The 24,288-nt window shown below is 58.4% G+C and overlaps 1 protein-coding gene across 1 annotated transcript in view; it reads right to left on the reverse strand.

Annotated features, from left to right (window-relative positions):
* Window positions 1-24,288, reverse strand: part of SKAP1 (src kinase associated phosphoprotein 1) — a 147,770-nt gene that overhangs the window by 27,514 nt on the left and 95,968 nt on the right. The gene's annotated exons all lie outside the window — the stretch shown is intronic.

Consider the following 24,288-nt stretch of genomic DNA (forward strand, 5'->3'; position numbering starts at 1 on the left):
CGCGGGGTTTCACCCTCAGCACGCGCAACTTGCCGCGCAAGCGGCCGGGGAGCTGGGAGCTGAGGGAAATGGAGACCTTCCTCCAAATGGCGCTGAACAGCAGGTTTATTGTTTTTCTCATCACGGAAACGAGCGAGGATGCTGAAAAGGACCTGCATTCCCCGTCAGGGTTCAGACCGGCCAGCATCAGAAGATTCTTCCCAATGGGGGAAGGCACAGAATAACGTCCCGTGGGGCTCCCACACCCTCCTCAGATGCGGGTGGCCCTGGGCACCCCCAGAGACGGGACCCTGCGCTGCCGCGGGCTCTGATGGGGCTCAAACCTCCAACCCGCGCCCCTCCTCCACGCGCCCGCCCGGCACAAACAGGCTCAGGCTTTTCCCTAGCGACGCCGAGCATCCGACGTGGAACAAGGCGCACTGCCTTCCCAAATCCAAGCCCTGATCCCTTTTGCTGATGCAAATCGAAATGTCATTTTATGGGACATCCATAATTACAAAAACGGGACGGTGCTGCCGGACGCGCAGGGAGAGCCTGCGAGTATGAATATCACATTAACGTGCCCAACGCCGGCGCGCTGATCCCGCTGGCAGGAGAATAAAAAATGCTTGAGTGGAACTTTTATTTAGACGTTAAGAACCCAGGCCCCAGCGGGGTGACGGAGGCAGCCCAGGCGAGATCCCATCAGCGCCGGCGCTGGAATTGAATTACCCAGGGGGGAAGGCAGGAGCTGCGAGTGCTGCTTCGCTTATTTAATTTCATTTACTTCCAGTACATTATCAGCATGGGGCTTCCCTCTGTCCCTCTTCCCCCAAGAAAAGCGGCCGCGGAAATCGCCGGCGTGCAGGATGCTGCTGTCGCTCGGGCCGAGGCAGGGACGCGTCCAGCCGCCCCGCTCCTCCTCGGGATGCGCTTCCTGCTCTTCCCTCCTTTGCTAAGAGAGATTTGGGGGGGTGCGAGGACCTTTCAGACACCGCGGAGGGAACAACCGAAGCAGGGAAGCAGCACGGACGCGATGGGAGCCAGCACAACCTCATCCAGCCCAACAGCTTCTCCCTGTGCCCGTCATTTCCCAGCGCTTGCCTGGAAGCAGGCAGGATCCCCGGGATAGCTCCTGCCCTCCCAGCTGTGCTTTGCCCTATTTGAGATCAATTTTCCACTGAAGCAGATCCCATGTTTCGGGTTATTTGCGGCCCTAGGTGCCAGGATCTGCCAGGCTGGCAGCTCCCCGGGGCTGGGGCACCTCTGCGGCATCGCCTCCGAAACACCGTCAGGAGCCCACGTCCCTCCCGCTCGGCAAGGGGCACCGTGCCTCAGTTTCCCAGTGGGAAAATCAGCGTGAGAGGACACTCCCTTCTTCCTAAACGCGCGGTGGCTGCTCAGACAAACTAACGCAATTAAGTGGGGGGTTGCGAGGGCTGATTCGATTGCATGGGGCTCTGGAAATTTTAAGTTTTACAGAACATGACACGAGGATGGCAGCTGCACCCTGCGCGCTGCACGCAGCCTCTCTAATGCAGCCAGGGAGATTAAATCTGCGCGAGGCGGGCGAGCGCGGGGGACGCGGCGCTCGGGGCTCTGCCCGGCTGCAGACGGGGCTGGGGCTACGTGGGGCGTCCCTGTCCCTCCCCACCGCCCCAGCCTGCCCCGAACAACGATCCAGATGGCTTTTGCTAGCAGCAAATAGCTAAATTAACCTGCTAAGACTGTCCCTGGGGGTTTTTTATTTCTTTAAAGCGTCCTAACGGAGACCCAGGAGATCAGGAGAGGCTGGGTGGGAGCCCAGCCCCAGGATGCTCTCCAGTTTCCGTGGGCAGGGGGTTTATTTGCCAGACGCCTCTGCCCCAGGACCACCCAGCTGGCAGGTAAACCACCGCTCCCCACGTCTTCTGGGACTCCACGCGATGGAAAAGCCAGCCCGCCGCACGGTCATCTGTTCCAACCACTAATGGCCATTCACCGTTTATAAAAACAGCCGAAGCAAAGGCCTGAAATCCATCGGAGAGAGACACCTCCGTGCTCTCCCAGACACACGGCCCCTCTCCGGTTGCTCCCGGCGCAGCGCGGCTGGGCTGCGGCCCTGTTCGGGTGGCCTCGGTGGTCCCTTCCACCCCGGTATCGCCCCCAGCCCGCCCTTTGCCCAGCAGACGGTTGGTACCGGTGGTGCTGGTCCCTCACCACGTGCCGTGTTCTCCGTGGTGGAGCCCAACGAGCCCCCCACCTTCTCCAGATGCCTCCCAGTGCCACCAGCGCCTCGAACCCCTCGTGGCCTCTCCTCCATCCTCTGCGGCCTCTCGAGCCTGGCTCCCGCGGGAGCCGCTCATCCCCACGGATTTTCCCGCAGATGAATTTCCCAACCCACGATCCATGTCGCTCTGTCTGGAGCCCCCCGCGGAAGGGCTGCGCGTGGGCAGCATCGGGAACAGCTCAGTGCCGTGACCCTGGAGAACGTTTTTCTGCAGAGGATACAAAGCTGGAGCATTTCAGGAGTGGTTAAAAAACAGAGCCAGAGACCCACACCCAGGGATGCAGGAGCAGACACCGGCTCTTTCCCGTCCCCTCTTCATCGCACCCCAGCCCTCACCGGGATTTGCGTCCCCCAGCCGCTGCTGAAGGATGCTCTCAGCCTTTGGGCTTCACCCCTGCACCAGGCTGAACCCAGGCCGCCCACCGAGCCTCCAGCTTTGCCGACCGAACGGCATCTTTTGGGGAAAACCTCTACAAGTTTGGCTGCCGAGCGCCAGGACCGTTCCACCCCGTCCTGGCCGCGTCCTCCAGGAGCTCTGGGTTTCGGCTCTCCCCTCGCGGGTCTCTGAGTCACGCGCACCAGCTGCACAAAATGTCACCCGAACGCGCCCGGGGGCCACGTCGGCGCCCGCGCTGTCACATCCACCGCCTGTTCAACGGGATGAGGCACGGCGGCGTGACGGCCACGGCTAATTCCCCATCCTCCGGCTCCTTCACCAGGCTGAGACGTGCCAAGAGCAGATTCAGCTCCCGGGGACGTCGCGGGGAACACCCAGCGACATTTCAAATCCGAGCACAACCGGCCGCGATTTCCCAGCGCCCTCCGTGGCGGCTGCGCTGTTTCTGTCGACGCTAACGAGAGAAAAAACGATCGGGAAGAGACAAACAACACCTCCCGCCGCCTGCAGAGCCAGACGAGCTCCGGGAAACGCGGAAAGCTGTTGGAAATCCCACCCGCCGCCCAGGTCCGCCACGGCAAACGCGCCAGGACGCGTCTGAGGGGCTGACGGCGCTGCCGGGCGCTGCCGAGCGGCGTCCGTGGGGCTGCTCGCGCGCGGGTTTCGTACGCGTAAAACCAAGGAGCTGTGTGTAACCCACGCCCCTTGGGGCTCTGACGGGAGAACCGTGCTTCCTGTGTTTGAGGCGTTACGGTTTTCCCGGATCCTGAAAGCATCTCCGCTTCCCCACAGCACGACCACATGGGTGCAGACCCCCGCCAAGCCCCCTTCCCGCGCACCCTCAGTCAACGTTACCGGCCATACCCACCCCTCGGCTCCGGGCTCCAGCCGAGGGAGGCTGAGCACATCTGGCACAGCTGGGCAGGACGTTTCCAGTGCCACGCAGAGTCCACGACCACGGCACGCGGCGACGTCCTGACCAGACGGAGCAGGGGGAGGAAGGAAGGCCGCCGCGGGACGTGAGCCCACATCCGTCAGCGTGGTCCCGCCATCCCTGCCTCCTCGTCCCCCTGCTCCAGGCCACAGCTCAGCTTCTCGGTGGCTCCCAGGCGCTCGGTTCCCTCCGGACACGCGTCCCTCCGCGCCTCGGGAACGCCGCCGAACCTTTCAGTGCCTTGGAAACGGCCGGGGATCATTTACAACAACGGGAACGAAATGAGCAACTATCACAGAGAAAATGGGGAACTAAACCATTGTCAACACGGACCACAGGAAACAGATCTGGTGCCAGGCTAATTTCATTGCATTTTTTTGAGCAGGAAAATAAGAAAGTAGATGAAGAAAAGGCAAGGCATGGCAGAGAAGATTTATGGGAGCTTCAGCTTGACTTTCCAGAAAAGGCTGGTAAGCAAAATCCAGAGTGCAGGCACCCACCCCAGGATAACCACCTACACTGAAAGCTGCTCAGCAAGCAGGAGGCCGTTAAAAGTCAATGGCCACAAATCATCAAGAGGGAATTATGAGCCAAAATATCCCTGAGTTCAGCTTCGGGATCAATTCTCCTCAGGCTCAGGAGCCCTGGGATGCTACAGGGCATCCCAACCCAAAGAGCCCGTCCGAAAATCACAGCTGAACCCGGAGCTTCCCTAGGGACGGGCGGGGAATTGCTAAATGCTCCCTTGTAGCAGCCAGTACAGACCAGTATCGAAGGCGGGAAGGGTGGAAAAAAGCCTCTGAACTTTTATTGGTGTTTTTTTATCCTGTCTGGAAAATTTAACAGCAAGTTTGCAGTTAAACTATCTTTGCCAAAGGAAAAAAAAAAAAAAAAAAAAGAAAAGAAAATTCAAAGTGGAGGCAGAGCCTTTGGCCCAAAAGTTTCCTTCCAAATCACTAAGTCTGTAATTGCAAAATAAAAACCACTAAATCTCAATATCTATTTGCACAGCTCATTAGCCAAGGGCTCGCACTCAGCAAAGAGGGAGGGGAAAAACCCCCCTCAGCACCAAGTGGATTTGGGGGTTGCCATGGAAACCGGCCCTTGGCAGCCGCATCTCGCACATCCCTGCTCAGACAGGTCGCTCCGGCCACCCGCTTCCCCAGGACGCAATTTTTTAAAGTCCTCTAAAAAAAAAAAAAAAAAAAAAAGGCGTAACGTATGAAATATCTAAATCCATAATCCGTGTAACTCATTCCGCTGTTATTTCTCTCCCCCAAACACAACATTATGTCAGACATTCGACCTGCTGTGCTACCGGGACAGCGTGATTTACAGCGCGAAAAGGGAGAACCTAAATCATCACGTAATGAAAACATTAAAGTTAATGCATCACAAGTGAGGAATTTATTACCATTAACTCCAATAAACAGTTATAAACCGCCCGTCCTTTCCTGTCCACGCGCAGGGACGCGGGCGCGGGGACTTCATTAAGCCCAACTTTCTTTTCTTCCTCGCCAGACCGCTCATGTGTGCGCCGAGCGGCCACCATTTCTTGTTAACCGGACTGGCTCATTTTCCGGGGACTGGCGAAGGTTTGAAGGCCTCATCCATTTCCTTCCACGGGTGGCTCGGCGCAGACAGATGGAACAGGAAAGTTCACGAGACGTGCAGCTCGATGAGTTTATTTAAACGCCGCTGAAATATACGCTTTGACAAAAGCCAACCCTCGCCCCGGCCCCGCACGTCGTTACTCAAAGGGGCTGATGGATAAGTAATAACATATGGGCACGCCGCGCGGTTATGCCGGACACCGGCTTACCTCAGGGCGCGCTTGCCCAAATATTTGTTTCTCGCTGATGTTCCACCACCGCCTTGGAAACCCACGCCTGCCATCCGAAGCCTTACCGAAATCCCCCTTGGCGTGGGGGAGGACAGGGGGCTGGCTGGTGCCTACGTGGGACCGTCGCTCCCCGGCCCCAGTCGCCCCGTAGGGGTTTTGGAGGGGTCCCGGGGGCGTTTTGGGGATGGGAGCCATGGGGATGCAATAACAGGCACCACCATCCAGCAAGTAACTACTGCGCCGGTGCCGAGCTCCTTGCTCCCCGGGTGAAGGCGGCGGTGGCTATCGGCGCAGGGTGCCGCTAAGGAACATTTGCTCCTTCTGCCCGGCGGAAGGTTGCTCAGCCGTTCCCCGGCTTCGTTAAACACCCACTTGTGGAGCTCACAGGGTACAGAGAACCAAGGGATCCGCAACATTCATTCTCCCAGTTCCCAACAGAAGCAAATTTCCTACCAAGGAGTTTCCCACTGGAAATATTTCACCATCTGGAATTTTCTCTGGAGTTTTTGTCACCATGGCCACCCCATGCTGTGGTAGGACGTCGGTCCAGATGTGAGCACGGCGGTTCGGGTCCGACCCCAGAAATCCCTCCTGGCTTTTCTCCCCAGACAGGCGCCCGGGAGGGCTCAGCCTTCACGCAGAGGTGTCACAAAGCTGCGGCATCCCCAGGAGACACCGAGCGCAGCGCGCCTGGGCGCTCCCGTGTCCTCCAAGACCAGGGTCCCTCCACACCTTTCATCCATGAACTTTCCTGCTAGGGACAAACGACGAGGACAAAGGGAACCAGAGAAACAGCCAGAGACGGGAACGCCAGAAAGGAGGTACTCGGGCGGCAAACGCAAACTCTCGGTGGCCGTGGCAGCGTCTCGGGACGCTGTTGGGGTCTGACGGGGATATTGGCTTGGAGAGGCCAAACCAGACCGTGTTCCGGCATCCTGCTGCGCCTCCCTGCCACGCTGTGCCATCCGGTGTCGCGGCACTGTGCCCGAGAGCCGCTCGACCCAAGCCGCTCGCTGCAGCCACAAATCAGCGCAGGAAGATTCCCGAGGGGAGGACGCAATTTGAATTTACGGGGCCTCGGCAAGGCTGCGGAGAGAGCAGGCACCTGTTGGCTGAACCCATCCTACGGCTCGGGCCCTCCGTGCCTATAAAAATTCTGTACCACACAATCAGCCTTGACACAAACGATTCCTATAGATCACGGTGGAAAATCGAGAGGATTTAAAGAGAGAGGAGGGTGAGGAAAAAGTAAAACAAACGACAAGCAATTTTTCAAGCGGAAACCACAGCAATATGAAGATATATAGGTGTCAGCCGTTCCGTAGGAGGCAGGAGGCTGTGCTCCTTTACCTCTCATGGTGTCGCTCTCATGACCTCTACCATTTGAAATGCTTTGATTCCACCTTGCCCAAGGGATCTCCGAGCGCCGGGGAAGAGATGAGGAATGCCCGTGCCTGACCTCACCTCCGCGTTGTCTAACGACCGACGGCATAAATCAGCTTTTCCCCTCCGCAGACCCGAGTGTCAAGAGCCCATGTGAGAAGGCTGGAAATATTAAATTATTTCCCTGAGGGTTCTCGTTGTTACTTGGCTTCTCTCCTGTAACTGTAGAGCCGTGTTTCATGCAAAGAACAACTTTCCCTCGAGACCTCAATTTGTGTATAAAACCAATGGGAGGGGACGGGGAAGAGGGATGCTGGCAGCCAGCATCCATCTGGGAGGGCGGCAGGATGGCCACGATGAAACCCACAGCCCAGATTCGCTGTGCTCGTCCTTCCTGGCCTCACGCGAACCAAAACCGGGGTGAGAAAGGAGCCGTCCTGTCACTGGGGACAAGGTGAGTGAGCAAATCCCGCAGAAAAAAATAAAACCAGCCAAGCATTCCTGGCGTACCTCAGCCTGTTACCACCTCGGGAAGATGCCCAATGGGATGAAGAGGGATCGCAGACCTCAGGGAGGGTACTGGGAGCCGTGGCCACCCTGGATGCTGGGGACGCATCCACAGGCCACAGCGAAGCCCGGGCACGGGAGAGCTGCTTCACCCCGCACCTCCCCAAGGGGTATTTTCCGTTTCTCTAACCGCGACGTGCTGCCACGGCCTCCCTGGTCAGCGAATACCACAGCCATTCTGCCGCCTCCTCCCGAGTTCAGCGTATTCGACGTGGTCATCCCAGGAAAACCAGTGACAGTTCTTCCCGAATGACAAGTGGATTTATTTCTCCCAGGCACGAGCCAGTCTGGCACCATCCCTGCAAGAAGCCCCTGTCGCAGTCCAGCCCTCGCTCCCAAGCCCCGGATGCGGCCGAGAGAGGTTCTCAGAGAGAGCTGGGGCAAGAGCGGGACTCTCAATGCTGAGCCGCGCCGGCTGGTTCCAGTCTGCCTCTCACGTCCGCAGCAAGCCCGGAAGCTAATGAGAAGCCTTGGGGAATCAGATTGGCTTATTTTAGGCCTATTTAACCACGCTTTTTGCAGCATTTTTCCAGAAACCAGGCGACCCGCCTTCACCTGGCCGCCGATGCGAGAGCATCATCAGCTGCTGTTCGCATAGCGCTTCCCAAGCCTCAGACCCCAGCAACGCGCTAAGCGGGATCGTTATTCTGTCCGTCAAACCCAGCATCGCTCTTTAAAAACAAATTTTGCAGGTAATTAGTCCCAACTGCTATTTGCAATTTCTCCACCGCTTTGTCTCATCCCAAAAGTGAGTCCAGGCCACTCCAAGTTCCCCGGCGAAAGCTTCCCGGCACCGCCGCCCTCGCGCCTTCGCATCGCGTGGCCGGACCGCGCCGGCGAGGCCCCTTGGTGACGGGAAGCACGGCGGTGGTCCCGTGGGCACAGATCCCCCACCACAAACACGTAATGGGTGGGATGGCTGTGGGTTGGGACCACGTCCAACGAAACCAAAGGGCGACCAAACCCCCGAGCTGCCTGGCGTGGATTAAAAGGCCGAGTTCGACGCTGGAAGCCGAATCTCATCCGTGTGACTCCTGCAAGGATGAGGAAGGCTCTTCCCGGGGCTCGAGCAGGAGGAAGTCGCCCTTCCCGTATTTATTGAACTCACACTTCAACTTCAAACGTGCAGCCTGGCTCTCCCACTTCCCTTTCATCCAGGCTCAGGTCTATTTTTTTTTTTCCTTGCTTCCTACTTCTGAGTAATTGTCAGAAAAGTAAGATCAACAGGTCGTAAAATGATAAAAGCGCGTTCCCGGGCAAATCCTCCCCTTGGGCTCACTTCTCCTCTCGCTTTACGCTGATAAAATGCCACTGCCTTCCCCGGAGCCCTCTTGATTTACATCACATACCTCGGATTACGAAAGAAACGTTGATTTTCTGATATCAACACGACATGAATCTAGACACACCCAGCCTAGCTCTGCCAGTCAAATAAATCAGGAGCGGAGCCAGGAACGGCTTACACGCGAGTAATAGAGCTTCAACTACCCCATCCCGACGCGGCGAGAGCAATCCAGCCTCCCTAATGGAGATAGTTATATCCAAATAAAGGTGCTTTATGTCAGTATAAATTATTCTCTTCCCATTTAGGGATGCCTTTCTACAAAATGAATGTGCTGGAGCAGCTGCCAATCTGGATACAGATATATTGTTTAGGAAAAAAAACCCAACAAAACTGCCGGCAAACCCTCACTGAAACGCAAGCCGGCGCTGACGGCTCCTTCTCCTGGACCCGACACCTCGGGTCGTCCCCGGACCCCGCTCCGGCTCCCTTCCGTGCACATCCGGTGGGAATCTGCAGAAGGTTTGGGGGTTTTTTTGGCCGCCTCCTCTGGTGCGTCCCCTTCTCTCTGAGCAGATCAGGATCCCCGTGCACCGAGGCACCGAGTGCTCCGCACGCCGGGAGGACAACCGAGCGGCGATGGGGACGGGGCCGCCTTTGGGAGCCACCACAGATGGGAGAGACGATCCCCAGAGCCGCCAGATGAATTTCAGGCCGTCCTTAACCTCAGGATTATTCCGGCGCAGATTCGACTCGGGCGAGGCAGCCTCTGTGCTGGCGGAAGGCTTTGCACCACGTGCTTTTCTCGGTTCCCAGGGCCGTACGCTGGTTTTTAGCATCTCGTCTGCCCACAGCCACAATTAAACACACGCGTGGATGAGGAGCGGGATCAGGAACACGGGCCTGCCGTCGGACCAGGAGCCCGGTGCCACCACCTTCCCTCCGCAGCATCCCAGGGCCTGGGGCCGGGACCGCCGGGACTGAGGAACCGCGCCCAGAGAAAAAGCTTTTGACCAGATGCTCTGGCTTTTTGGGTTTTTTTTACACAATGCAAACTCTGCCAAACTGAAAGAGCTGGAGAAACTTCTGAGCACCTCCTTGTCTCCATCAAAGAGTGGGGCTTTGGGAGCTGGGTGGCGTTCCTACTCCCAAACCAGCCAAACCGTGAGCAGCCCAGCCCGGGATCCGCCTGCGGACCTCTCGGCCAATTCCCTCGGCTCTCCTGCTGTCGGGGCGAGGACCGGGCGCTTTGTCCCCACCGAGTACAAAGAGTGCCCGGGGTGTGCAGCCGGAGGCAGGCGATGGGAATAACTCCTGCCCACCAGCCCTCCGCGCCATTCCCAACACTCAACTCAACTCAGTCGCTCCCGGCGCGACTCCGGGAGGAGACGGAGCGAGGGCACGGGGAGCGTCTGGAGCTCATTAGAGGATCCCGCTCCGCGCCAGCCCAGGACAAAGATGTTTCCTTTCAAAGCGCCAGGCTCCCGCGGGCAGGAGCCCAAGTGATGAAAGCAGCTTTCCGGGTGGCAGCGGTGCCGGCAGAGCCGCAGGATCGGGGTGGGTTGGTCAACCCAAAGCGATTCAAATCATCAGTTTTCACGATGAGTTAAATCATCGAGCACAACGTCTTGATGGAAATAATCCATTTTAATGTTGTTTTGCCTTTGAACTTTTTATTCCCTTCCTTCAGGAAAGCCAGTGACCACTGAAACACGTTGACAAAGTTCGTTTTTACGCTAAATTTAACATTTCTCTGAGCTAACCAGCAGAACGCACTATTTCTGTGCAAAAATACTTCAGTCATTATGCAGCTCAACAAACATTTATTTGGGTACTTAAATTTTGTATTATGCCACAAAATGGTGAAGGATGCGGCTTTTAGGAAGCGATTATTAACTTTTACTCACAGCTGATGTTAAACACTATACGGCCTGAAAGTGAAATTAAAATAAAATTATACAAAAGCAGTGTTTTGAATTTTATTAGTAAAATAAATTTACTTTAAACTTGATAGATATATGAGGGGGAAAAAATGAAATCCTATTAAATTTCACGTTGATTTATTTAACAAGGAAATTCTATCAGTAGCAACGGGATGCGGTCTGAGGTTCCTGGCTGTCACACCCTCCCAGTCGGCAGAGCTCATCCTCCCAAACCTTGTCTCCTCTTCCAAACTTTGAACAAAACCAGAGGTTGCCTTTCTCAGCCTTCCAGTTTTTGCCTCCGCACGAGAACGTGGCCCGAGCTGCTGCAGTACAGCAAATTAAAGAAAATATTCCCCCTGCACCTCTGCGCTGCTAAGCCTGGCTCAGGACCTCTCAGGAATCCCCGGTCCGGGGACTCGCCCAAGGCAAGCAACAAGTTTCAGGGTTTTGTGGTTTTTGAGTTTCGGCAGTTATTGTAAAGCTTCATTTTTTTTCCAGAAAATAGCTTTGGACCTCTAAAGCACACCCATCTGAACGCCCTCCTTGGCAGCCTCGTGACAAACCCCGCGGTGCTCAGGGTGGCTCAGCTCCCAGCGCTGGGCAGAGCCGGCTTCCCGGGCGGAGCGTCTGCAGCCGGGCTCCCTCGGCACCGTGCACCCGGATCCAGCCCCCGGCACAGCCGGAGACCCCCAAACGGGGTGCAAAGACGGAGCATCGCCTTCCTTCGCCCTCCCCGAGCTGGGGCTCATCGCGGCGAGCGTAACCCGGGATTTCACACCTCATTTTTCCCAACCCGGCACCATTATTCCGGCAGCTTCCACCTCCCAACCGCTTCGTTTCAACTCCCCCTTCGCATTTCCTGCTCCCCGACTCTTTCCGGGGCTGGCATCCCGAGGCGAGGCGGACATGAACACATCTGGTGTCTGCGAGTCCTCCCAGGCTCCCGGCTCCAGCGGTCCCGGCTCGGCTGGGCACGGAGCCATGCGGGAATGGGGAAACGGGAAAGCGTCCCCGGGAGCGGCGGCTCGCTGAGGCGGAGGAAGAGCGCTCGGGCTGTGCCGTGGGAGGAGGATGCTGGAGGCTGCGGTGTTGGGTGATTCGGGGCAATTAGATTAAAGCATCTTCCATTAGCGAAGAGTGAGAGCTGGCTAAGCGTGGTATCTGTTAGCCCTGAGTCATAACAAACCCACAGATAAATGAAGTGCCAGTTACCTCCTCCGAAAAAAAACCCCAACAAACCAATGAAAAAGAGCAAGCTGCTTCCTCTCGGAAAGGCTCCGGGCTCCCCAGGCCCCTGCCTAAAATCCAAGTATCAGCACGGTCCATCTCCGCAAACCCATTTCTAGAAAACCGGCGTATTTAATCAAAAAATCAGGATGTGTATTGAAGGGAGGTGGGGCCAATTTTTAGGGAGCACTGAATCGCAACGGCAATGCATTGCAGGAGGGAAGGGTGGGGGCGCTGGCTGCTACGGGAACCAGGCATCGCTGAGAGGGGACCGGGGGCGCAGCAGCCCTGCCCTGCCTCCCCCCCAGTTCGGACAACTTTCTGCAGGACGCGGGGGAAGTCACTGGAAAGGGATAGCTGCCCCATGCAGAATGAATTAGATCGTGCTACCTCTCATCTGTCAACTAATTTGACTGACATTTATACGCCGCTTTGCTCGTACGGGTCCAGCTCGGCAACGGCAAGTGGTTCCGCGCCCGCGGTGGGCCCTGCTCCGTCCTCCACCCCCACACCGAGCCCTGTCCCCTTCCAGCCCGCACTGGGGGCAGCCCCGGTCCCACCAGCCCCGCACTGCCGGGGGACCCCAGGAACCCCCCAAAACGACGCGGGGGCAGAGGCACAAGGGTGGGGAGCAGCGGGAACGTCGGCGCAGCACGGCCTTCCCCTTACGAGACCGTGCCAGGAGCCAGAGCCGGGGTCGGCCTTGCGTTTCCCGTGTTTTCCCATTTTGGGTTCTGGCGATAGCAAAGGAGTCCCCCAGCGCACGACCCCGCAGCGGGGACATGGCGAGCCCCTGTGGGGCTGCCGGCCATGCCACCGGGCGACAGGGATGCTGGAGGCGACAAACACGGGGCAGATCCCTGCAACGGGGCAGAACAGGGAGGAAACTCAGCGTTTCTTGCTCTTTGCGCCCGCGCCGAGCCGCCTACGCGCTCTCCTTAAACCTCCAGCCGTCCCGGCACGCCGGGCAGAGCCGAGCGCGGCGGCATCACCCCGCTGCCCCCAGCATCCGGGCGGGAAGCGGAGATGAAACTCGGCCACTGCTTTTCCTTGTTCCAGATAAGAAAATCATTTGTCACCGTGGGGCGGGGTGGGCGGCGGGGCGGGCGTTTATCGGGGAAGTGTCAGCCTGCCCACACGACCCGGAGAACAAATGGGTGTTTTATCACCCGCCCAAGCCAAGCCGCCCAGCACCTGCGGCAGGCGTGTGCCCCGGCCGCTCTCGCCCCGCCGCCGCGCGGGGAGAAAGTCACAGTGATGGATATGCACATCTTAATTAATGTAAACAAACAAAAGAGGAACATCAAATAATGCCCTTGACAGCCTGAAAACGGAGCCGGGAGAGCAGAGCGCGCTTTATAAAAGAAGCCCTTTTGATGTGCAGGCCGCGGGATCAAGGTTTGTAAATAGCAGCAGCTCCCTATCGCAGCTTATCCAAATATTTTCATTTCCCATCACAAGCTGTGAGCCAGGGGTTGATGGTTTTGTACTCTTCAACTTTCAGCTTTCACCCTGCGGCCCCAGAGCGAGCAAGCGGAGGAGGGCGGCGGGGGGTCACCCGCTCCCCATCCCTCCCCTCCGCACCGCGCTCCCTAATCTCCCCCTGGAAAAGAGCCCACGGCTGACACGGGGCACCTGGGACACCCGGCCCGGAGACGCCAGCGCCGCTCTCCCACGCACGGGCGCCTGCCCGGGGGATGCTGAGCCCCGGGGGCCGCGGCCCTCACCGGTCCCATCCTCTTCTCCCTCCAGATAGGAGCGGAGGAGCGGGTCCGAGGGTTAGGGCAGTTCACGGGCCAAACGTGAGTCACCGGTGTCACGCTGGGGGACGAAGCATCACCCGGTGAGGTATAAACAGGATCAGCATTGCTCAGACATCTTTCCCCATCGCTCGGCTCCAGGCGGGACCCTGGACCCCAGACCTCAGACCCCAGCCCCCAGCCCCAGACTGGGCTCCTCCTGCCCAGCCACCCTTTCTCCTTGCTGGGGACCACAACGGGGTCTCTGCAGGGAAAGGAGACACGCACGGGCCCCAGGAGTGGGGCAGTCCAGGGCAATACCCCCAATTTGGGGGAGCAGAGAGGGGGAGTATCGCTGCGGGCGTCAGACAGAGGGGAAAGCCCATGTTTAATCCTGAGCAGCAACGCCACTAAAATTAGAGACAAAAGGAAGGGAGGAAAAAAAAAGCTTTACACCATAAATATCCCGTGAATTCCCGTCTTGACATCAGGGTTACATTTCGGGTCTTTAAAAACACATACGACTGAAATCAAGTGCTCCCATCAGCTCCCCTGACATATTTACGGTCTCCGGGAAGGGCTCCCAGACAGAAATCCCACTTTGACTTATAAAGGACCCGGCAAAGGTCAGCGCAGGGATGGACAGGGGTGAAGTGCTGCTCCCCTGCGACTGCAGGAAGAGGGGGGTTGGGCAATCCGGAGGCAGGGGGTGCAGCACCCACCTCCACCCCGGAGCTGGTACCCAGGGGATGCTCGGGATGGAGGCGGGGGGGGCCTCCCTGGGGCTGGGGTCGCCGTGCCCGGGCAGGGCTGGGGGAGAAGCGGGCTGCAGGCGGGTGGGAGGTGCGGGAGGACCACGGCAGGACCGTGCCGTTGCGGGGCTTCGCCACAAGGAAGCAGCAGAAGCCCAGGATTGGAGCCGGGAGCGAGCGCATCGCGGGCCAGCCCCGGCCCGGGGCCAGCAGCGGGGTCCGACCCTCCCACCACCCCCCACCCGGTTTGCCCTCCCCGGGGAGGAGAGGAACCAGTCGCCAGCTGCTCCAGGGAAGGTTTGCACTGGATATTGGGACAAACTTCCCGAAAGGGCTGGGGAGCGCTGGAGCTGGCTGCCCGGGGAAGTGGCGGAGCCACCCAAAGACCCGCGGACGTGGCACTTGGGGACACGGCGTGGTGGTGGGCTGGGAAGCCTTGGGTTCACGGTTGGATCCGATGGTCTGAAAGGTCTTTTCCAATGGAAAGCATTCTGTGAGGCCCCCCAAGCAGGCCCTGCCCCTGGGGACCCCCTGGGCGTCTCCTCGGCTGCGGGCGATGCCCAGGAGCACAAAGCCGGCTGGAAGGTGGGGGGCTTTCTGTCACCCAGAAAAATAATTTTCAGAGACCTTCGTCCCAGCCCTGGAGCTTTTTATCCTAAAAAGCCTGGAGAGGAGAGAACTGGCGAGGAAATATCCTTGGGCAAGGTCAAAGTGCCACCAAAGCCTGGGGGTAAAACCAGGCTCTCCCAGTCTGGTGTCCCACAGGCCAAGTCCAACCTCTCCCAGTTTCCCCTGGTCCCACGTCCCTTCCACCCACCCTCAGCCCAGCCCGGGGAACGCGGGTCGGCTGGCAGGACAATGGCAGGGGTGGCAGTCTGTCCCCAGCCCCGTCCCACCGAGGCTCCGGGGGCTCCGGTGACCGGTAACGGCACAGTTTGCTGTGGCTTTGGGAGCAGTTGTACCTCCATCTCCCCATTTCCGCTCACGGTGAGCAGAGGGCCCAGCGTGCTCCCGCCCTTCCCCTCTCCTGACTTCATCACTTTTCCTTTGCGGACTTTTCTAAAAAGTGCTGAACGCGGCACTGCTTCGCTGTAATTATTTATCCAAAGGTGGGGGATGAGAGAAACACACTATGATTAAAAAAATTATTGGTAAAAGGAGATAAAATACAGTATTGATCGTGGCGGCTGTATCCCACCTCTGGAAATATAAGGAAGTGACAGGGCTGTATAAAGAATGCCAGGTCCAAAAAAGAAGCCGCTTCTTATTACATCTCAGATACCCACTGAGTGATAAATCCAGGCTGCTATAGATCAGGAGTTTATTACAAAAAGCCCCAAATGTGGTTAATCAGATGCGTCCTTGGCTACAAACCCAGGCTGGCTCCGGAGCACCCCGGGGTGACATTCGGACCTTACCCCAACCTCCAGCACCCCACGGGTAAAGGCTCCGATTCGGGATTTGGCATGCACCACACATGACCTACTCCAAAAAAATGGGGAGGAAAAGGCAAATTTTCAGTGCCTGTTCTGCACACTAAGCCTTAAAATTCCTGCCTGGCAGAGGGGGAGCTGAGGAACAGCAGGGCTGGGCTCCGCAACCCCAGTTCTTGACACAGAGACGGGGGAGAAATGTTTAGGCAAAGGTGAGAGAGACACCGAGACCCTTGAAACGTCTCTCATCAAATCAAAACACCGAGCTTAATGGCTCTGGCTACCTCAGAGACCAATAAAAGCCCCAAAACCGGTTATGAGACTGTGATCTGAGGTTAGAGGAAACCTGGCAGAGTGCTGACTGATTGGAGAGTTATTGGAAATAAATAAAAAGGTTGCATTAAACCTAACGGAAGGTCACCGCGCCAGCGTATCTCATGGAAGGTGACTGCCCTCATTACCCATAACGGGGTACCCCCGGCACCTCGGGGACCGTGCTGGTGGTTTCACGTCTCTTTGTGGAGAAGAGATTTATATAAAACTGATTATTGTTATTTTTGCAGCGGAGGAACAGCGCATTCATCAGGCCGCTCCACCTTCCCCCGCTTTCGGTGACTTCACTTGAGGCACCTGCGACCAACCCCCTTTTTCCCAGCCCTGAATTTCTTCCGGGATGTAAAAATAAAATTAAAAAAGCAAAGAACAGCCTTTGAGGGGGAGCACAGCAGTGCTGGTCAGTCCTTCCCCACCGCCCCTTCCCCTACCTGACCCGGCTGGGCAGCATCGTCCCCTCTTCTCTCCATCTCTGGGACGAAGTCTTTAGCATCAGCACTTCTGCTGACCCCAAAATTCACGAGGACCGAGGCTGCATCCTCCCGAAACCCACCCGAGGTAAGACGCAAAGGGCTTATCTCCACAGGAGACACCTTATCTCTCATGATGGGAGCGCTCACTTTTTTAGCCTCCTTTGAAAAATCCCGGCTTTCTAAACCGAGGAGGAAACACAGACAGGGCAGGCGATCGAGGCATTAAACAAACTGAACCCCCAAAAATATGAGCACGAGGCAGAAAAGGCTGACACAACTTCGTAAACCACCACGTTACTCATGGAGCTTTGTATGCCACCACCCTGCATTTCTCCCTCGACGTCCCCGTAAATTTTCAGCTTTTCGTCAGACCTTTGCCCAAAAGGTACCAAGTTCTCATAGGAAAAACGTTAAAAATAAAACTGACTGCTCAACTCCGAACAACCAGGGGCCACGGCAAGCTGGGTAATTTGCCCCAGAATCTATAAATCTGAAAAGCGCAAGATATATTCACTCTGTAACCTCGCCCCTCCTAACCCCAGGAGAGCTCTCCCACAGGAACGAAGCATCCTTCCACCTCCACGGCACGCGGCGGAGCCGGGACAGGCTCACCCCAAACTTTCTCCGCCGGGAAGGGGGACGGCGTGCGTTCCTCTGTCCCCGAGGACCCTCCCGCCGTCCAGGGGAGGGAGAGGAACATCACGAAGAATTTGTAACCGTGCATGTCGAGATGACATTTATAGGGCTCTCAAATTGGAAACTGTACGTTTTATTGCACTCTCTGTCAAAAAAAATGCAGTTCCATCAGAGGCGAGGACGACAAGGGAAACAACCAATCAATATCTGGGCCTCTAATATCTGGACTGAAAAAAATCATTATCCTGTTACTTTTATTATGGCGTTATGCTTGAAATATGAGAGTTTAAGGTTGTTTCCATTACCTCGACAATTTTTAAGGGGTGTTTCCCTCCCCTCCGCCTCTCGCTCAACTCCCTTTGGGCTGGAAATCAGAACAAGTCCCTGGAGGGGGGCACAGGCAGGTCCTGGCTGCCCCCAGCCCTGGGGTGGGTACGTTGGGAGCCCCACAGATCCCAGCCGCCTCCGGAGACGCCAAGAGGGAGCCCAGGTCCAAGCACACGCGGCTCAGGCGAGGCGAGGTGGGTCCGGGTCCCACCGCTGAAACGCTGAACCAAATAATCGGGCTCTTGCTTCACCAGAGCCCTGGTGCAAGCCCTGCAGCCTGCCCCAGTTGCCGTCCCAAGAGGTTCTCTGCTGGTTTTCGGTAGCGTGCCATCGCCACCGGCGGACCCAAAGCATCATCCGCGGTCAGGAGCCAGGAAAGATCACCTCATTCATCACCCCAGCACACGGTCCTCGGCCCGAGGAGCCAACCTGCCCGCACACGCAGCGTGCTGCTGCGGCCGCAGCCGGGCAAACCCACCCTTCCCCAGCACGGCAGCTCTCCAGGAGACGCTCTGCCTTCACCTCGCAGGTTTTCCTTTCTTTGAGGGTAGTTCGGGGAGCGCTAGGGCTGTATTTAAGTTCTGGGTTTGCGTTTGGAAGATTATTGATGCAGTTTTGTGTTACCCAGGCTAAAAGCCCTGTGCTGCTCCTCTCTCCCTGCCTGTCTCACCCCAGCCCCGCAGAGCGCTAAGTGGGCCCTTAACGAACGAGAGAAAGATTATCAGGGCCCGCGCAGGGCTCAGCCGTCTGCTTCAGCCAAAACCAGGAGACGCCACAGATAAGAGTTCAAAGCGATGCCGAGAGACAGCCGGTGCTGGCCGCCGCTCGGGCCGCCGTGCGCCCGGGGAGCCGGTTCCCAGCACCGCGCACGCGGAGCAGGCAAAGGGCCGTCCTCCGTCGCGGCCCCGCAGCGACGGGATGGGGAGATGCGCCCGTCAGGAGGCCCCCGGGCTCTGCTCCCCACCACCTCCCAGCCCCACCACGTGTCCCGCGGAGGATGCTGGTACCCAGCACGGAGCCTGTAGCACAAGCTGCTCTCGGCTAAGGGTGCTGCGGCTTCGAAAGCGTGCAAGGCTGGGCCGCGGGACTGCCAGAGCAGCAGGGATGTGATCCCGAGAGCTACGCTGTCTGCTAAGGGTCCATGATGGAGGGACATGGATTCCTCCAGCCTTGGTTGCTGGAGACTGTGACGCATTTGGGCAGCACTCACAGCATTTTGGGCAGGCGTTAGCAACCGAGGCGGGGTAAGAGAGCTCGCCAGAGCGCTCGCACCAGGGAAAAGCTCCGTGAACGAGCAAAATAGGCACTGGAAGCTGTCTGCTCCAGGATGGCCCTGGAGAACGCAGCTGGAACAAAGCCCATGGATGTAGAACAGAGTCCAACCCAAAACAAGGCCAAAAGCTCGTAGAAAGGAGTCAAAAATGCCCATCAGCATCTCTGACTCCTCTGATGCAGGCAGTAACTCTTTTAGAGAAGGGTCCAAAACGCGCTGAGGGACTTGCCATCGGAGGGACACTCGAGGGACTGTCCAGCTCTGTTGACACCGCTGGCAGGGTGACAGGGCGAACGCGTGAGGAGGCAAATCCCGGCCGTTCCCTGGGAGGGAGGGTTCGCGTGCCGCCGGGGGACGCTGGCTGCACGGCTCCCTGCCGGGACCCGGACCACAGCCCGGGAGAGGACGTCACGGGGAGACGCGGGATGGTAACCACACACACGAGCTGCCCCGCACACCCGCGTCAGGCCCACCAGCGTGGCGTCCAGGAGAGCCACAGACAGAGATCTAGCGATTACGGAAAGCTTGCAAGGGATAATCACTGCTAATTGGGGAGGAGGGGGAAGCTTCCCAGGGAACGCTAGTGGAGACACTGGTTTCTTGCCCCTTTCTGAAGCAGTCACGCGATGTGGGTCACCCAGGTGGCAACGCGGTGACGGAGCCGTCACCCCTGCTGTCACCGCTCCACGGGGCCGGCTCAGAGCGACCCGCCCTCCCCTGCCATCCCACCTCAGTCTCTCTCTCCCTCCGAGGAATTACATCGCGGCACACGGATTCCTCAGCGCCGCGTTTTAGGCGCTGGAGCCTTTTCAAGCGGGGCACCCTGGAAGGCGCTAACCTTTAACGGATTTGCGGTTGAAGAGCGGAGAGAGTTGGGAGAGACAGGGCAAGGAGTGAACGCGAAGAAAAGACGGATCAATCCCAACGATTCATCATGCCACGAGCTGTCCAAATAATCAAAGGCATCAGCCGGGTTGATGTATAGCTGATGTCACCGAGAGACACCCTTAACAAGGCAGCCGGTACGGCAGCTGCTGGTCAGGGAGGGTCTCAGCACACGCCGGGCCGGGGCACGGCACCGCGGGCCATCCATCACCCATCCACCTTAATGGCCAACCTTATTAGTAAGCATTCGCCGGGGCTGACAGCCCGCAGCGGCCACCCTCGCCCTCCCCAAAAACGGGCCGGCCCCACCCGGCGGGAGAGGATGCCGGGGACGGGATGGGACACACGCCGGCCAGGTGCAGTGGGCTCAGCCCCCCGCGTGAGGTTGGGCGCCAACGGGGAACCGCGGGCGGTGGGTGAGCATCGGGCGCATCCGTAAAGCCCCCTCGGCTGTGGCGGGACAGCGTTGCAGCAGCTCTGGAGGTGAGGGCCGGGGGTCTCCGAGGCATCCCCCATCCCTCTGCAAGTCAAATATCTACCGGGAACGTGGGGCAAGACCCGGCTGCTCTCCCAGCCCCGCTCTCCCACCCTGACGTGGTGGGACAGGGCACGTGCCCACGGGGGAGCCGGTTTCTAACGTCGCGGTGGGCGATGGTGCGGAGGCTCCCAGCCAACCCCGAAACCGCGGGCTCGCCCTCTGCCTTTGCCTCCCTGCTTCTGACCCCACCGCATCGCGTACCCGAGCAGGGCCCACGCCTCTCCGCTGGCTTTTTCACGCCATAGGCGAGTTCGGCAGCGGCAGCGGCTACAGCCCAGCCACCCCATCAAGAAGTGGGGTTTCCCCCGGCGCCACTCAAGGACCGAGCCCGCGCGTGAGGCCAGACCGTGACATTCACCCGCCCGAGCCCTCAGATTCCTGCCACAAACCCAGCAGAGCCGCGGGGGTGACGCGAACACGGGGACCCCGCAGCCCCGGGGAGCGACGGGCATCGCCCAGCCGGGACGCGCTCCCCTCCCTGGCCGCCAGCAAGAGCGGAAGGGATGGCACAAGCTTTTCCTTCATTTCTTCTTCTGTTTCTATTTTCCTGAGGAGCTTCTGTCCCCCGAGCGCTGCCCACAGGGACAGCCCACCCTCCGGGGCTCCGGCCGGGACGCTGGAGGGTGCGTCGGGGACGGGAGCAGACCCACACACCAGCCCACGGGAAAACACCCGCTCCACTCGCCGAGCTGGAAACCCCCGTGCTGCAAACACAGCGGATTTACCAAGAGATGGCACTGCCCCCCCCACCCCACGGCCACCCGTGACCCCGGCGCCTCGCAGCACCTCTGCACCTTCCCACGTCTGCGATTTGCATGCGCGCACACACGTGTTGTCACACGTGTGCGTGCAGTGGGGTCCTTCGCATGTAAAAATCACGCAAAAATCCCTTACTTTTCCCCATCTGGGGCACTAAGATGCTCTAACGTCTGTAATTAACGAACAGCGTTACCGCAGGTGACACAGGCGGTGTCACAGCATCCCAAACCTCCTCCCACCAGGCGGGACGCGGCTCCAGCTCCCGCGCACGTCGGGGGCTCCCGCGACACCGAGCGAGCCCCGGCTTTCCCGAAACACCCCCTTTCCGCCAGGCCCCCAGTCGGGATCCCATTGGACGAACTGGAGCCCGGTTGATTGCTGCAGTTTCGATAGCTTGTTCAGCCATCGACTGCCGTCATGTCACCGGGAGAAAAGGATTAATAATCGGGTGCTCAGGCTGGCTCAATACTGCTGATAGCGCCTGACAAAACGCCGTTCGGAGCGCTCCCACCGGAGCACTATCTATGTAGGAAAGCTGCAGGAAACATCATTCAGGGGACGGCGGAATAATGATTAACTCCAGATCTTCAGCCTAGAAAATCCAACAAATAGTTTCTATTATTTCCAGATAAATTCTCTCTCTTCTGCAGTTCATTGCTGTTGCACACACAAACCTTTTCACCGAAACCCACCGGGGGAGATGCGTCTTTTCCTGTCTCTCCCCACCCCTCTCCCCCACAGCCCCTTTATAACCCATCCCAGAGGAAACACGCTTCTTCGCAACCCTCACATTTCTTCTGACCCTCAGCTAAGAAAAACACGTCCCCTGGCAAGTCCCCGACGCCGCAGACCAGGAGCAGAGGCCGGGCAGGTTTCCGTGCCGGAAGCGCTACCGATGTCGTGCCTGGCCTTGGGCACGTCGCTCCTGCCCATCACCATCAGGCTCATGCCCGCCTTGCTGGCAGGGACAGCCTCGTGCACCCACGGGAACGCGGCACAGGCAGGGAGCTGCCGTGCCCCCCGAAACGCTCCCCCATTCCCAACCTCGCTGCCATTATTAGCAGCCGGGAGCGAGAGGGAGCGTTCCACCGTGGAGCCGGGTCCTCGGCGCGGAGGGGCAGCATCCCACCCGCCATCCCCTCTTCCAGCCTCCGTGAGCCAGGGCTGGGCGTGGAGCCGGTGACCTCCCTCCGAATAAAAGGAGGATGGGATTGGGGCAGTAAATCCCGTCCCGGTGCACATCAGCCCGGCAGTAAATCGGAATCCTCGCCGTGCCCTCTTTATTATCACATTCACAGCATGAAGTTATGAGCTTCTTCACAGCTCCTGCTATAAAAAAGTGATGGATGGCAGGGGAACCTCAGGGAGTTAATCTATTCTCCCATTAAATTTTACTTTAATTGGTCTTTGAGTCAATCAGAAACTCACTAGACAGTGAATTAAGAAAAGAAAAAGGGAAAAAAAAAAGAATGAAACAGGGTGGGGGGAGTAAAAGGAGGTGCCTTTTTGCTGTTACTGTATTACAGGGCTGAATCAGCCTCCCAGAGAAAGCCAAGAGGCTGGCAGGCCACGCAGGGAGATTTCTGCACGGCTTGAGGTGTCACCACAGAGGAGGAGGGAGAGTCAAGGAACACAAAAAAAAAAAAAAAAAAATTCCTCAGAAAACACAGGGGTGTGGATGAAATCTGGTCATCAGCAACAATAAAGCAGCAGCGAGCCGGCCCCGCGCTGGTGACAGGGATGCGAGAGGAGGATGGCGGTGGCGTCACTAAATAACCGACATCAATAACGCCAACATGGCGGGTGGGGACGGGGCCGCGCCTGGCTCCCGGCCGTCAGCGCTGTCACACGGCGGCAGAGCCCCGAGCGGCCCCGCCGAGGCCCCGGCGTCGTCCCCGTCCCCGATCCCCACGGGCACGGCCGGGAGCGAGGCGCAGGGAGCAGGAGGGCAGGTTTGGCGGCGGCATTAAAACCTTTAACGCGCCCCGGACAAAGGTGTGCAGGGCCCAGTAACCATCCCCCGGGATTTCCCGTCTTATCAGGAGAACAAGAAGTGTATCAGCGCGCAGATCAAATATCCTGAGGAAAATAAAAGCCGCAGCAGCAAGAATAGAACCAGAGGAAAACGGGAGGCAAACCAAGGCTGCCCTCGCCCGGGAGCCGCGCGCCGGGGCTGGAGGCTGGGGTTGATGCCCTGGAATAGATGGTAACGGTGTTTGACGGGAGCGAGCCCCAGGGACAGGCATTGTCTCTGCAAACAACGGATTTCAGGGGCAGGCTGAGGTTTGAGTGACGTGCTCAGCCCTCACCGGCGATAACAGATACATGCATACGTGCATACGTGTGTCTCTATGCGCGCACACACGTATGCGCGCACACGGGGCCGCAAGCGCAGGAAACCATCGCCCTGCTCGGTCTGCAAGACCCCGCGCTGCCTGCACCCCACGGAGCGCGAAACCAGCGGCAGCCGGGACGCGAAACACCTCGTCCTGCGCCGGTATGAGGTCCTGAACCAGTAGCTCGGGCGGGGAGGAACTGGTCCCAGAGACAACGTGGCCCTGAGCGGGTGTAACGGGCGTCTGGGGGCGTTTTGGGGCCGCGCTGGGCCCACGGAGATGGTCAGCATGGAGTCAAAGGCTCCAGCCTGTGCGAGACCGGTGGGACTGCGAGGGGCGCAGCGACTTCATTGTGAGGGCGGCAAACGTTTCCCGTACAGCCCTGTGCTCCTGGAGTCCCGTGAACACGCACCACGCCGCTTCGTTCTCCTCGCAGAGGAAAGGAAAGCTTTAAAGCACAAAAGAGAGGACAGACAACAAAGCCAGACCCTGCATTTGCGACATTTCAGAATTGGGGGCAGCACCATCCCGAGCGGGAGGGCAGCGCGGGGCGAGCCGGTGCGGGGTACGAGGGCGCACACACAACTCCGGACACCTGAATCCATCTCCGAGGCAGCACGTGTGCTGAAAGCCAAAAAGTCGCGATTTTTCACTCTGAGGGAGGAAGAGGAGGAGCAAGAGGAAGGGGAAGAGCGGGGAAGCCTGGCTTGGGCTTTGCAAGGCTTTGAGCCACCGGTTTTCCACCAGGCTCCCAGCACCGGCCGGGAATGGCCCCACCCAGGCTGCGTTGGGAATCCTCTCCAAAAGGAGGACAACGTGCGGATGGGTGGAAGAGGAGGAGAGGGGCGGAGGTGGGAGCGGTCCTGGTTACCCTGTGAAAATCAGAGCTTTCACGCACCAGACTTGAGGTGCAGTTTGGACTGACAGCTCGTGAAGCGATCGTTTGACGCCCTTAACGGGCGAACGCGGGTTCAACAGCTGTGCGCAATTAAACCCTG

This window comes from Chlamydotis macqueenii, chromosome 25, assembly GCF_036417535.1.
Source record: "Chlamydotis macqueenii isolate bChlMac1 chromosome 25, bChlMac1.mat, whole genome shotgun sequence".
Taxonomy (NCBI): Eukaryota; Metazoa; Chordata; class Aves; order Otidiformes; family Otididae; genus Chlamydotis; species Chlamydotis macqueenii.